Source organism: Rutidosis leptorrhynchoides, chromosome 9 (assembly GCF_046630445.1).
Source record: "Rutidosis leptorrhynchoides isolate AG116_Rl617_1_P2 chromosome 9, CSIRO_AGI_Rlap_v1, whole genome shotgun sequence".
Taxonomy (NCBI): Eukaryota; Viridiplantae; Streptophyta; class Magnoliopsida; order Asterales; family Asteraceae; genus Rutidosis; species Rutidosis leptorrhynchoides.
The window spans coordinates 72,697,522-72,707,754 of NC_092341.1; positions in this window are offsets into that span (position 1 = coordinate 72,697,522).

Genomic DNA, 10,233 nt, shown 5'->3' on the forward strand with positions numbered 1-10,233 from the left:
ACCGGACTTACTAAAAACTACACTACTGTACGATTAGGTACACTGCCTATAAGTGTTGTAGCAAGGTTTAAGTATATCCATTCTATAAATAAATAAATATCTTGTGTAAAATTGTATCGTATTTAATAGTTTTTCCTAGTAAAATATAAACTATTTTATATACACCTCGCATAACATCAAGTATTTTTGGCTCCGCTGCCGGGGAACTATCTTAAAAGCCGGAAGCGCAACGCTAATAATAAAAAAAAAAAAAAAAATTTTTAGTTAACTTTTATTAAAATTCGTTTTTGTAAAAATACGTTTTAAAAATATAAAAAGAAAAACAAAAATATAAGTATTTTTAAGATTTTGTTAAATATTTAAGTTTTATAAGTTTCTTTATTTCTATTTTAGTTTATAAAAATATAAGTTTTATTTTAAAATCTTTTATTTATTTAAAAAACAGAAAACATAAAATAAAAAAAAATAAATAAAGAAAAACGCGTAAAAACTCAAAGCTGTCAACTGAATTTCTGAACCCCGCGACTCGCGGGGTTTTCTTCTTTAATTGCCGCGACTCGCGGAGACCATCTGACACACGGACAAAAACCCTAAATCTGCATTAATTACGGGTTATTTTTAATTATTATTATTATTTAAACCTAATTATTATTATTATTATTATTAGTTTTAGTTTTATTTTTACTTTTTATTTAATTTATGTATTTAGTATTAATTAGTTTTATTAAATTGTAAAATTAGTAGTTTTATTAAATAAATAATATAAAAATAATATTTTTATAAAAATTGTACTTTTTACAACTTTTTGTATATTTTTATATTTTGTCCCTTTTTAATCGTTGTAGCGTAATATTTGTATTTTTTAGCTCATTTTTAATTTTAAACTTAGTTTTTGCTATAGTTATTTTCACTCCTAGATTTTTAGGCTTTGCCGTAGAATTCTTTAAGTGCTTTTTCTTTAGACTAAGATTTAGGTGCTTTAGAATTTTGCGACGCCTTTTTAAGTTTTAGTTTCTTTTTAAGTTATTTCCAATTGGGATTTAGTTTTTCCTGTAAGCTTTAATATTTTTAGACACCTTTTACTATGTACCAATTATCATTCCAATTAGTAATATCAATTTGCGATTATAATTTTAAGTTAGTTGTAGTAATAAGGTTAGGTTAGTCAAATATTTTTAAGTTTTTATAAGTTTCTTTTATTTTTCCGTCACCTTTTATTTTTCAACCATTTTTCGTTTTTCGACCTTTTTCGACGAACTCTTTTTCTCTCTTATTTCTCGCCATTCTAGTTTTTAGGACTTAGAATTTTTTTTTTTCTACTTCTTATCTAAATTTCTTAAAATTACGAAAATTTATTTTGAGTGGTTAAATTGATAGACATCAAAATTTTCTGGTTCGTAGTAATAGTTGGATTTGTACGTGGACCGGGTTATTGGAGCCAAACAGTCCTCAATTATATTGAGACCAAACGAATCCTGCCCCTCTGCTGCATCTTTTGGCTATTCGAAACGTGGGCAAAATCAGAAAAGTCTATTGATTGGATAACTTATTATAATTTTTCTTTCTTTTTAAAAACTAATAGGATATTCAGTGAATGCACCGAGCAAGACGTTCACCACCTTTTGTACGTTCACCACCTGTAACTCGATCAAGACATCGTTTAACAAATATAACCGCCGTTGATTTTTCTTTAGAATCGTCATCCAGTCAACCAAGTACTTCAGTTCAAATTTCCAATAATACATTTTTTGAACCCGACCTCACAATTGAGAATCCAGAGAATATTCAGGAACGGTTCGTAGATCCTGAACCACTAAACTTTCCTCCGGAACCACCAATCATTCAAACAGAGATTGTTGAGGAACGAACCATTAAATCAGAATCATCTAGTGATACCGATTCAACAAATTCAATTATGGAGAATCTGGAACCTTTAAGTATGGAAGACCGAATGAGAGCAAAACGCACTGGCCAAGGTCACGCAATTACTCATCCAGACATTAATGCGCCAGATTATGAAATCAAAGGACAAATTCTACACATGGTGACTAATCAATGCCAATTTAGTGGTGCGCCGAAGGAAGATCCAAATGAACATCTACGTACCTTTAATAGGATCTGCACACTATTTAAAATCCGAGAAGTGGAGGATGAACAGATATATCTCATGTTATTTCCCTGGACTTTAAAGGGAGAAGCCAAAGATTGGTTGGAATCGTTACCTGAAGGGGCGATCGATACATGGGACGTTTTAATTGACAAATTTCTTAAACAATTCTTTCCTGCATCTAAAGCCGTAAGACTTCAAGCAGAAATTGTTACGTTCACACAGAAGCCAAATGAAACTCTATATGAGGCGTGGACAAGATATGGAAAGTTGTTAAGAGGATGTCCGCAACATGGTTTAGACACCTGTCAAATAGTACAAATATTCTACCAAGGATGCGACATCACTACAAGGAAAGACATAGATATAGCAGCTGGTGGTTCTATTATGAAGAAAACCGAAACTGATGCTTACAAAATTATTGATAACACTGCTTCCCACTCACATGAGTGGCACCAAGAAAAAGACATCATTAGATCATCTAAAGCAGCTAGAGCCGATTCTAGCCATGACTTAGATTCCATTTCGGCAAAGATAGATGCTTTCGAGAGACGAATGGAAAAGATGACTAAAGATATTCATGCTATACGAATTAGTTGTGAGCAGTGTGGAGGACCACATTTGACAAAAGATTGTCTCAGTATTGAATTAACAATGGAACAAAGAGAGAATATTTCATACATAAACCAAAGGCCTGGAAATAATTATCAGAATAATTATCAACCGCCAAGACCGATTTACAATCAAAACCAGAATTATAACCGAAATATTCCATACAACAACCAACAAGGTCCTAGCAATCAACAAGTATCCAATAATACTTATAATCAGCAAAGACCAAATTTTCAAAACAAACCACCACAACAAACCGATGATAAAAAGCCAAATTTAGAAGATATGATGACGAAGCTAGTTGAAACTCAAACGCAGTTTTTCACATCTCAGAAACAAACCAATGAACAAAATGCTCAAGCATTTAGAAATCAACAAGCTTCTATTCAAAATCTGGAACAAGAAGTAAGTAACCTAGCAAGGTTAATAGGTGAAAGAAAATCGGGAAGTCTACCTAGTGATACAAATACTAACCCCCGGAATGAAACAGCTAAAGCTATTACCACAAGAAGTGGTACAACACTTAAACCACCTGAAATACCTGTAACTTCTGATGAAACTATTCCTACTCCACAAGAACCACAACCTGATCAAGATAAGGAAAAAGAACCGGTAGTTGAAAAAGTTAATGAAGATAACACAGTTAAGGATAAACCTTATGTTAAACCATACCAACCACCACTTCCTTACCCGAGTAAAATGAAGAAAGAAAAACTTGAAGCCGAGCAATCCAAATTTTTGGATATGTTTAAACAGATAAATGTAAATCTTCCTTTCATTGATGTGATTTCAGGAATGCCAAGATATGCTAAATTCTTGAAAGATCTAATCTCAAATAGAAAGAAAATGGAAGAACTCTCGGCTGTTACTATGAATGCTAATTGTTCAGCAGTGCTGTTGAATAAGATACCAGAAAAACTATCTGATCCAGGAAGTTTCACAATTCCATGTTTTCTGGGTAGTCTTAGTTCAATAGAAGCATTGGCAGACTTAGGTGCTAGTATGAATCTAATGCCGTATTCACTATACGCTAAACTAGACCTTGGAGAATTGAAACCAACCAGAATAAGCATACAGCTAGCCGATAGATCAATAAAATATCCTAGAGGGATAATGGAGAACATGCTAGTTAAAGTTGGTACTTTAGTATTTCCAGTAGATTTTGTTGTTTTGGACATGGAAGAAGATTCTCAAGTTCCTCTCATATTAGGAAGACCATTCTTAAACACGGCTAAAGCAATGATAGACGTGTTCGGTAAGAAACTGACCCTAAGTATAGAGGATGAGAGTGTTACCTTTTCAGTGGATAGAGCCATGCAACAACCACAATCTACAGATGATACATGTTATTATATTCAAACTATAGATGCACATGCAGAATTATTAGAAGAATTTCCAGAATTACAAGGAACATGAGAATGTTCTTTAGGAGAAGGTAATGAACCAATTGATGAAGCTGAAATGTTAGCTACACTTATAGCTAATGGATATGAACCAACAACAGAAGAAATTCAAATGCTAAAAGAAGAAGACAGATATCGATATAAATCATCGATAGAAGAACCTCCGAAATTAGAGTTAAAGCCACTTCCAAACCATTTGGAATACGCTTATTTACATGGTGAATCTGAATTACCTGTAATAATATCGTCTTCTCTTACTGAAAATGAGAAATCACAACTCATTTCTGTGTTGAAAGCTCATAAACCAGCCATTGCATGGAAGATTCATGATATTAAAGGAATAAGTCCTTCGTATTGCACACATAAAATCCTTATGGAAGAAGGTCATAAAACGTATGTGCAACGCCAACGAAGACTAAATTCTAATATGCAAGATGTAGTTAAGAAAGAGATTATTAAACTGCTAGATGCAGGTTTGATATATCCAATTTCTGATAGTCCATGGGTAAGCCCAGTTCAATGCGTACCTAAGAAGGGTGGCATGACTGTCATTACAAATGAGAAAAATGAGCTTATTCTTACTAGGACTGTAACAGGATGGCGTGTATGTATTGATTATAGAAAATTAAATGACGCCACCAGAAAAGATCACTTTCCCTTACCTTTCATAGATCAAATGTTGGAAAGATTAGCCGGAAATAGTTACTATTGTTTTCTAGATGGATTTTCCGGATATTTTCAAATTCCAATAGCACCCGAGGATCAAGAGAAAACCACATTCACGTGCCCTTATGGTACTTTTGCTTACAAACGCATGCCATTTGGACTTTGTAACGCCCCTGCAACCTTTCAAAGGTGTATGATGGCGATTTTTCATGACATGATAGAAGAATGCATGGAAGTATTCATGGATGACTTTTCAGTCTTCGGTGATACATTTAAATCATGTCTAGTTAATCTGGAACGAATGCTAATTAGATGCGAAAAATCAAATCTAGTACTTAATTGGGAGAAATGCCATTTCATGGTTAAAGAAGGCATCGTTCTGGGACATAAAATTTCAAAAGAAGGAATTGAAGTGGATAGAGCTAAAGTAGATGTAATTGCTAAACTTCCACATCCCACCAATGTTAGAGGAGTTAGGAGTTTCCTAGGGCATGCCGGTTTTTACCGACGTTTTATAAAAGATTTTTCTAAAATTGCCACTCCTATGAATAAACTCCTAGAAAAGGATGCTCCATTCATCTTTTCAGATGAGTGTATCAAATCTTTTAATATTCTTAAAGAGAAACTCACTAATGCACCGATCATGATAACACCAAATTGGAATCTACCATTTGAACTAATGTGCGATGCAAGTGATTTTGCAATGGGAGCCGTTTTAGGACAAAGGATTGAAAAACGATTTCAACCTATATATTATGCTAGTAAGACATTACAAGGAGCACAAACGAACTATACAACTACTGAAAAAGAACTCCTTGCTATTGTCTTTGCTTTTGACAAATTTCGATCATATCTCGTTCTAGCAAAAACGGTGGTCTATACCGACCATTCTGCTCTTAGATACCTATTTTCAAAACAAGATGCTAAACCAAGATTAATCCGTTGGATCTTACTCTTACAAGAGTTTGATATTGAAATCCGAGATAAAAGAGGAGCAGAAAATCTCGCCGCTGATCATCTTTCTCGTCTTGAAAATCCCGAATTAGAAGTTCTAAATGAATCGGCCATACAAGACAACTTTCCTGATGAATATCTATTGAAGATAGATTATAAAGAAATCCCATGGTTTGCAGACTATGCAAACTACTTAGTTTGTGGATTCCTTGAAAAAGGATTATCGTACCAAAGACGAAAGAAATTCTTCAGTGATATAAAACACTATTTCTGGGAAGATCCACATCTGTTTAAAAGTTGTCCCGATGGAATAATACGCCGATGTGTATTTGGAGATGAAGCTAGTAAAATTTTAAACCATTGTCACACAGGACCAACAGGAGGGCATTATGGGCCTCAACTAACAGCAAGAAAAGTTTATGAAGCTGGATTCTATTGGCCTACAATTTACAAAGACGCACACCTTCTTTGCAAATCCTGTGATGCATGTCAAAGGGCCGGAAAAATAAGTCAACGTGATGAAATGCCACAAAATGTCATCCAAGTATGTGAAGTATTTGACATTTGGGGTATTGACTTTATGGGTCCATTTCCAAAATCTCATAATAATCTATATATACTCGTAGCCATTGATTATGTATCTAAATGGGCGGAAGCACAAGCTCTCCCAACTAACGATGCACGAGTTGTAGTCAACTTTTTAAAACGTCTTTTTGCAAGGTTTGGAACACCGAAAGCTTTAATAAGTGATCGGGGTACTCATTTCTGTAATAATCAACTTGAGAAAGTTCTTAAAAGATATGGAGTAACTCATAAAATCTCCACCGCATATCATCCACAAACAAGTGGACAAGTTGAAAATACAAACCGAGCTTTAAAACGTATTCTAGAGAAAACCGTAGGATCAAATCCGAAGGAATGGTCCATTAAATTGGAGGATGCACTCTGGGCTTTTAGAACAGCTTACAAAACTCCAATTGGAACCACACCTTTTAGACTTGTTTATGGAAAAGCATGTCATCTTCCAGTAGAAATTGAACACAAAGCATTTTGGGCTTTGAAGACATGTAATCTTGATTTACATGAAGCCGGACGTCTACGATTAAGTCAACTAAACGAATTAGAAGAATTAAGACATGAAGCATACGAAAATTCGTTAATCTATAAAGAAAGAACGAAGAAATGGCATGATAAAAGAATCAGAAGTTCAAAAGAATTTAAAGAAGGAGACAGAGTTCTTCTTTTCAATTCACGATTCAAGCTATTTCCTGGAAAATTGAAATCAAGATGGTCTGGACCATTCATAGTCAAAAGAGTTTTCCCATACGGAACGATAGAATTGATAAATTCAAATGGGATTGAATTTAAAGTTAATGGTCACAGAGTTAAACATTACATACATGGTCCGATGGAAGTCGACAACGAAGTTAATCACAATTTCGACACCACAGCTAACTAAGTGTGGGGAGAATCAAGTCTTTAAAGGATAATATGTATTTCTGTTAGAGTTAGATTGTCTGTTTTCGTGTAGTTCTCGAAAATGGAACCCGAATGGTCTTTCCCTAGCAGACCCTAAAGAACTAGTCTTCTTCCCCCATTCTGAATTTTTATTTTTTTTAGGTTTTTACGAAATGAAGACTGCCTGTGAACTAAACCATGGTCTAATGCTACACGCTTTGATCATTAAAAGAAATAATGACATACTACCGAGCGAATTAGTATCAGTAATCAGAGAAAGAATGGACGGAGTTAGAAAAGAATCCAGATGCGAAGATAATAAGTTACAATTTGGTAAAGGAAAATCAAAATCCGCAGCGAAAAGGAGAGCACGACACCTAGAACGATGTCACAAATGCGGAAAATGGTCACATGGAGGTAAATGTTCAAATAATCAAACCTATTCAAATACCGAATTTGTTACTTTATGCAGAGACGGACCGTTCATATGTTTAGAAGAAAAGACACTGAATGCTCGAGGTTACGCCTATGTAGCCATGGAAAATCAATTAAACCGACTATCTTATGAATGGAATAGATCATATAACTAAGAAATCTATTTCACAGGTATGTCTGTACAGTTTTTATTTTTTTTTTATTTTTAACCTTTTGATAATAAACGCTAATTTGTTCGCTAAAAAGTATTAAATTGGTATTGAATAAAATTAGGTTTGGCGACCGAAATTATTGATATCATTCAAAAATTTATTACATCACTGCGAAATTTAACGTTTATTCTTAAGGTATAAATATCTTTAAACAATCAACCCAAAATATTTCAAAAATTCGTCATGAGTTAAATTAGGTCTTGGAACCGAAATTACTTTACCGAAAAGAGGGGCGCATATTTTTGATAATATTTGATTGATTAAAGTGGGATAAAAAGACAAAGATTTTTAAATTTATTTTTACCATGTTTTTAAAATTAATATTTAAATCTTAAATTAATATTGTAAACTTTGTAAAAACAATATATTTAAAATTGTAAATATTTGAAAAATTAATATAAGTTTGGTATGAATTTATAATATGAATTTTTAAATTAAGTTTGATGTGAATTTTTAATTTTTAAAATATGAAATTTTAATTTTATGCATTTCAAATTTTAAGTTTGGTGTGAATTTTTAATTTTTAATTTTGAATTTTATATTTAAGTTGTGTGAATTTAAAAACAAAAATTTACTTTATCTCATTAAGTTAAAAATATGATTTTTAAAATTCGTCGTAAGTTGAAGACTAGGTCTTTGAACCGAAATTGCTTTACCCGAGGGAGGGACGAGAACTTTTATTATCATTATTTTTAATCTTATTGAATTAAAGTATGCCAAAAACATTAAAAAAACCCAAAAATCTTAGCTTTTAAAACAATCGCTACAAAAAGACAAATTTTAAAATTTTGTCGAAGGACGGACTAGGACATCGATCCGAAACGACCTCGTCCTAAATAACAAGGGAAACAAAATTTTAAAATTAAGTACTTAATTGTTTCAGAAGTTAAAGATTATAAAAAAAAAAAAATAAAAAAAAAAATAAAAAAAAATAAAAGAGCAAACTCCGCGACTCGCGGAGTTTGAAGTGCAAAATCTCCGCGAATCGCGGAGGGACTAAAAACCGGAAAAAAAATATAACTGCAGAACAGATCAGTCCCCAACCCAAAATAACAAAAATACAGCTCGAAACACTCCGCAAAAACCCGAAAAACACCCCCAAAAATCCCAATTTTTAACCGTTAATCACCAAATTTTTTGCTAAAATCATGTTGAGAAGGATGCTATCTAAGAATTACTCAAGAAAAACGGTAAATTTCTACACCTAAACACCATTAATTCGAAATTAGGTGTTCTTGAGCTATTTTTTCCCCAATTTGATTTTGATGCTTATTAGTGTAATTAGACTTAAATTGTTTATGTATTATGCTTGTATAACCTAGATTGATGCTGTTTAACATGATTAGAAGCCTTAAACTTCAAATTTTGAATAATCTAGGGTTTGTGTTCTTGAGCAATTTGGGGCTTTTTGATATAAACAGGTTATGGCCGATTTTTGTCATGAATTGTTGCTAAATTGAGTAGTGTAACATGTCTAGGTAGTTAAATGATCCAAACTTTGAGCATAAACATGATTTTGAGAATTAAAGTGGACTTTTTCAAGTCTAAAATTCATGAACTTGATTTTTGAAAGATAATGCCATTTGAGACTTGTTTGATTGCTAGTAATGATTATTTTGACATGTTATATGAGTTAAATGCTTATGAACTTGGCGAACATTTTAGTATATGCTTATTTGAAAAAGTGTAGATTTGACAAAAATGTGAAAATAAGCTTAAGTTTGATATAAATTGATAATGTCATTGTAATTATTTTGATTGATGATTTTGCTGACACTAATGCATATTTGGATGCACAAAAATTGTGTTTGATGTGTTTTGCAGAATGAAAGGGGTGAATCTTCATCCCAAGCCCGCAATGCTCCTGCCGAGAATTTGGAACAACAGGAGGTGGATAACTACTGCAAGCAGGATGTACCTCATCCAGTCATGACCTTTTCAGATATGCACTTGGAAGAGTTGCACCCGAACCTGAGATTTGACAGACTTTGGATAGATTATCCAAAATATCAACGGGGTTTGCATACTCTTCATTCAAAGGTTGTTGAGGTACCGAGGGTCATAGAATGGGGACCCTTAGAAGCTGTAGAATTGGCCGGGCCAATTAGGGAATTACTTGTACAGAGGTATGGTAATTCTTCTTTTAATGACTGGATATGTTTATTCACCATACGCAGACCTGTATATAAAGTATGGTGTGAAGAGTTGTTATGTAGTATAGAGTTGAATGATCGGGTAGCTAGTTTAACCGATCGTTCTTTTATTAGATTTTTGTTAGGCGGTTCGATGCGCCACATGTCTTTACTGGACATGGCTCAGGCTTTACGTATATATACGCCTGAGGAGTTAGCGTCTGCCGATTGTAGAGGATTGATACTAAACGGTA